General features: G+C 44.6%; 1 long non-coding RNA gene across 1 annotated transcript; it reads right to left on the minus strand.

Moving 5' to 3' along the window:
• Positions 1 to 3: 3 nt before the first annotated feature.
• LOC118557310 lies at positions 4 to 4,758 on the minus strand. The gene is made up of 3 exons (XR_004927794.1): positions 4,653 to 4,758; positions 1,002 to 1,071; positions 4 to 56 (listed from the first exon to the last, which is right to left on the minus strand). It is a non-coding gene; the product is annotated as an uncharacterized LOC118557310 (long non-coding RNA).
• Between the last annotated feature and the right edge of the window lie 593 nt (positions 4,759 to 5,351).

Genomic DNA, 5,351 nt, shown 5'->3' on the forward strand with positions numbered 1-5,351 from the left:
CCTCCGGAACAGATCGCCCAGCTCCGAGGCGCAGATGTAACCGCTGCCGTCCACATCTAGACACGGTGGGGGAGTAAAAGAAGACTCAGTGCCACACAGGCTGTTTGGAAACATGCTGATAAAAGCGCTGCCGCCGCATGTTTGCCAGACGATGAGCGCTCAGTAGTGCTGCCGGCACAGACAGGAAGGCACCCACGGTGAGGAGGAGGAGGGTAAAGGAGGTCACACAACAATCCCCAGAGCTCGCGGTTAGAAAACTACAGCAAAGGGTGACTTCTTAGGGTCACTGAGTTTCTATGACAACCATGATATGCGAGGAAAAGCGTTTTCTTTCCTGCCATCACAGATGTAAACATATGCGGAGTTTGCTAAACGTAACTGGGACTTTAACTGGAATTGTGTGCTTTGATCAGATGAGATGAAGATTGAGCTATTCATGTCAACCGTACAGTACAGAGGGGGTTCTATCTTGCTGTGGGCCTTTTGACTTCGGGATGCCCTGGGAACCTTGTTAGAACTGCGTCATTGACTCTGGAATATGTGGCAGATTTTCAGTAGGAAAAGATCTGTTAGAAACTACCTGTAAATGGAAAATGGATAGTCATTGTTGTTTTTTTAATAGGAAAATTATCCAAAAAGCTTGAAACAGGAACACACAATGAACCTTCTATATCTGGACGATGTACAGAGATTGGTCACAGATCTCTTAACTCAAAGACCAACCTTGTGAAAGGTTATTAATTCCATTTCTTCTTCACATAGAACTGTTTCTTCACAATAAACCCATTTCTATGAGTTATTAATGAATTTATTTAATAACACTGCTATAAAAGATGAACTCACATTAAGGCTCAGACCTATCCTTAGCAGGGCCAACAATAAATTCTCCCACATCTGGCTCTGAGCTTGTCCTCAGACTCACACATGCTCATCAGCTGTTGTGCCCCAAACCGAAGCGCCATGGCGTATCTGCGGGATCTGCATATTGAACGTTCACTCACCCACTTTCTGGAAGCCCTCCCTGATCTCCTCCATCTCCTCGGCGCTCACCTTCTCAGTCATGCTGACGACCTGTGGGAGAGACGACAGTTTCAAGCCTGCTGACGCATTCATCCTGAAACAGACTGCAGCGCTGCCGTCAGGTTCCTCCTCCTGACGGTGGATTACGTCAAGGCGGTGGAAATTCATCCGGGTCAAAGCCGGATGGAACAGCACCCCAGCTACTCTACGTTTTTCTTTTTTTGTCTTCAAATGGGAAAGACGGACTATGGTAGGATCCTCTCATTCAGTCTGGAGCATTACTGCAGCAGGAAGCCACAGGCTGGCTGTGTTCAAAACAAGCGTCTGCAGCTCCGGCGGTCTGGAGACCTTTATGGGTTCATCAATACTAATATAAATATTGCAGCCTTCATCAGACCTGTCATCATTTTCTAATGGTAGTCACAGAAAGGAATGTCAGCTTGTGTAAACAGATATCTATCATAGTTCCTCTGTTAGGTTATTCAATGGCTCCATCTAAAAGACGGATTCGATCTATATCTGCTTGTTGCAGGCTGAAATGTTTTGATAAACCTTCTACTACCGGATAATCACTCTCACGAGCTGAGGTTTGAGATCAAAGATCAGATTTAGTGAACTGCAACCTGGGATTTCTTCAACCAGGTTCGGTCAAAAAAGGCCAAACCCGAGTTGACGAAGAGCATCAGCTCTTAAAGGCGCCTGCTTCCAGATAAAACATGCTGCATGTGCAGCTCGGCTGAAGAGGCAGAGTTTCTGCACCTTGGCATCGTATTACATTGCATAAAACCTGAGTACTAATGGGGAGGTCCAGTTCCAGAAACAGGAGGCAGTGAGAGGACCCTGTCCTGATTTTGATTCAGCTGGGTTTTGATGGAGAGGGCTTTTAGCTGCAGAGAGTCCATTAAAGAGACGAGAGCCGTTCCACTGAGGTACACCTGATAACAAGCATTGCATGATGAAAAGGAAGATATCTTACAGTCACAGTTTGTCTCCAAACAAATAAGAGACTATTAATTCAAATGCACAGATGGAAAACAGGGTCTAGAATATGGTTGACAGTAGCTCCGGCTCAGTTTATCCCAGATCAGTTCAGTTTATCCCAGATCAAACCAAAATGATGTCACGGGACTGCTTACCTGTAGATATAATTTATCTGTATCACAAAAACCACATGATCTGACAGTAAAATATGAGAAGAATACAGAAATTTACTTTAGACCATTGGCTGTCGAAGCACACTGTCCCCCTGGATCGGATTGGATGCTTTGATGGTGTGAAAACGTCTGATTTGCAAACCGCAAGCGAACCAAAGTGGTGAAGGAGTGAAATGACCAACACCCTTCTAGAGTATCTGTGAGCCAGTCACGTCTACGGGGTCCAATCTACACATCTTGCTTTCTTTAAGATTCAGACTTTAACCTCATATTGTACTGGTAATAAAGCGAACCACTCATGGTGTTGGTGTTCTGTACCCAAGCAACGATGTGACCTAAGCACAAAGAAAAGTCCTGAACGCGTTCGCTTTTTTTATGATTATGTAAAATTCCTCCTCCAATATTTTTATTTAAGTTTAGCACCTGCTGCAGGGAGCTAGTATTTCGAGACCATGTTGGCTTGTTGGATTTGCCATCAATCTCAAAAGACAGCCGCATTAGAATAAGAAGGTGCAGTTGGCTGGAAGGCCCCGCCCCCTTAAACCTGCTGCTCTCAACAGAGCTGTGAAGGCCTGCCTGAAAAAGGAAGCCGTTGTCCTACGTTTAGGACCCGAAGCGTGTCAGCCTCACTCAATCCAGACCTCTCTGCGTCTAAATCTGCCCGGCCCTTCTTTGCATGCTCTAATTAGGCTGCAGCACGGCAAACAAACGAGAGTTCAGTTTAAGGGAGGGCATGCAAACGTGATGGCCGAATAGTCAAAAAGAGGCGCGTGAGAATCGTCACACATGCAGGTGGCGAAGGGCTAGAAACATTTCACAAACCACCCGTGACAAAGGCATTATGGGACCATGAAACTGGGTCTTATGTAGCACAGTTATACTGTTACCCACATTATTTGAATAATGAACACATTTTATTTTTTTTTACATCTGCAAATACCATTCAGACAGCATTGCCAAGGCAGTGGCTGCTACAAACTACTGACTTAGCCAGCCATAAAAAGGTCATGTTAATGCATTCTTTCTACTTTAGTGTTTTTTACTATTTAACCTAAACCATCAGTGCTAATTAAATGAAAAATGGACTGGATTCAGTCCATGGTTGATCGTGCAGCCTAAATTTCAACAGGTTTGTACAGTAACATAAATTTAGCAGCGGGGTGGAACCGAATGTCCCAACAGCCTTTTTATTTCTGTTTTTCTTGATGGTGGCTGCACGTTCAGCCAGTGATGCATTGAAAAGGGTTTCCAGGCTGATGCCACTTTCATATTTTCTTTGGACTTTGTTTTTTTCAGTAGACAGCAACATATGAAAGAAGAAAACTGTGTTGAAGGTTATGACAGAGTGGTAGGTTTTGAGGGAATTACAAAATCCTCCTCATTTATGCATCGAAGGATACGTCACTAAGCTTTGACTTTGATTTGTCTCAGAGAAGTAGACCAGAGTGCACGCTCGTGACTGTTGCGTTTACAGACAAAAAAACCCCGATGACGTCCTCTTAGGTCTGTTAAATTCAAGAAACAGGATCTGCTGATCCCCAATCAAGGGAAAATCGGCCTAATCCAATCGTCCATCGGTGGATTTAAGCATCTGTAATGCTTTTTGTTCTTTAAGTAATCATCATCATTTTAATTAGTCATTGCAACATTTTGTGCATTCCAATGAAATGTGTCATTTGCATGTAACCCATCTGTTAGGGAGCGGTGGGCTGCCACTATGGGTGTGGGTGTGTGTGTGTGTGTGGGGGGGGGGGGGGTAATTTGCAGCCACCTAAGGATGCACACACCCTGATCTAACCACTAGGCCGCCAAGTTCAGGAAAACAGACCACATCAGAGGCTTTCTATTAAGTCTGTCAACTGGGGGGCATGTGAAATACTCAGAGAAGGTGTGCATCTTACTGCCACTAGATGTCCCTGTTTTTAGGGGAATTACCTGCCCTCTAGTTCTCTGGCGTCAATGACAACAGCCCCACATTGGGTTCACACTGGATGTCTGACTGGGTCGGAGCAAATTTAGTCCACCTCTAGCAGAAGTCACCACTGAAGCACCCTGTCCAGCTGATCACCTCTAGTTCAGAAACAGCTGATGTAGAGAAAACAGGTACAGCTCTGCTCTTCTCTGGCTGTCCCACCCCAGGTCCAGCCGCCAGAGGCAAAAACACCAGCTTTGCTCACATAACCAGGACATCAACATCTCCACGTTGGATATTGGTGCTGTATGCTCATCTAACGCTAATTTACCAGCGATTCTTAACCAGAGATCTGCGGACATTGTAATTAAATATATAATATATATATATATATATAATATATATATATAGATATATATATATATATATATATATATATATATATATATATATATATATACATATATATATATATATATATACTTATTTCCACTGGGAAACAGCTGCTACAGAGCGGGATATGTGCCTCGGTAATAAAGCCGTAATAAGCCAGAACAGGTCCTCACCTGAAGTCCGCTGCGGCAGTTCGGTGACACCAGCCCGGGGAAACGCGTGCCTCTGTCGGCCTGCCTGTGCCGCTCCGTCCCGTCTTGTAGGGCTGACGCCGCCCGGTGAGCGGAGCCGCTCCGCCCCCTTCGCCCCGGGGAGCAGCCCGCCTCCAGGGCCTAGTCCAGCCCAGGGAGCACCGGCACAGGAGGCTCGCTGCTCCTGGAGGAGCTTCTTGTTCAAATGTATTTATTTAAATGCGAAATATTTTCGCTGTCCTGATTTAAAAACAAAAAGATGAATATTAAATATCAAAGAAAAAATCTAAAGTAAAGGACCTTGAGCATAAGGACATGCTGATGGTTACATCCAAGAGGAGAAGTTCAGCTGCAGGAGCTTTGAAATTAATACTCTTCAAAGTTTAGTTTAGTTTGGTATAAAAGTTCCCGCTTGCTGAACTTTTTCACATTTTCCCACATGAAGCCTCAAACTTTTTCATATTTTATCAGGCTTTTGAGTGACAACATAGTTCTTAATTCAAAGGGTCCACCAGGGCCGGCGCAAGCTTGTGTGGGGCCTGAAGCAGAACTTGATTTGAGGCCCCTCGTCCTGTTCAGAATTTTAATACGGACATGGAGACAGGGGGCCAGCTTTAATTGGCTGGGCTCAAAGGCAGTCACTTATTCGTTAATATTTTCTTAGATGTGTCAGTGAAAAAA

This window comes from Fundulus heteroclitus, chromosome 23 (assembly GCF_011125445.2).
Source record: "Fundulus heteroclitus isolate FHET01 chromosome 23, MU-UCD_Fhet_4.1, whole genome shotgun sequence".
Taxonomy (NCBI): Eukaryota; Metazoa; Chordata; class Actinopteri; order Cyprinodontiformes; family Fundulidae; genus Fundulus; species Fundulus heteroclitus.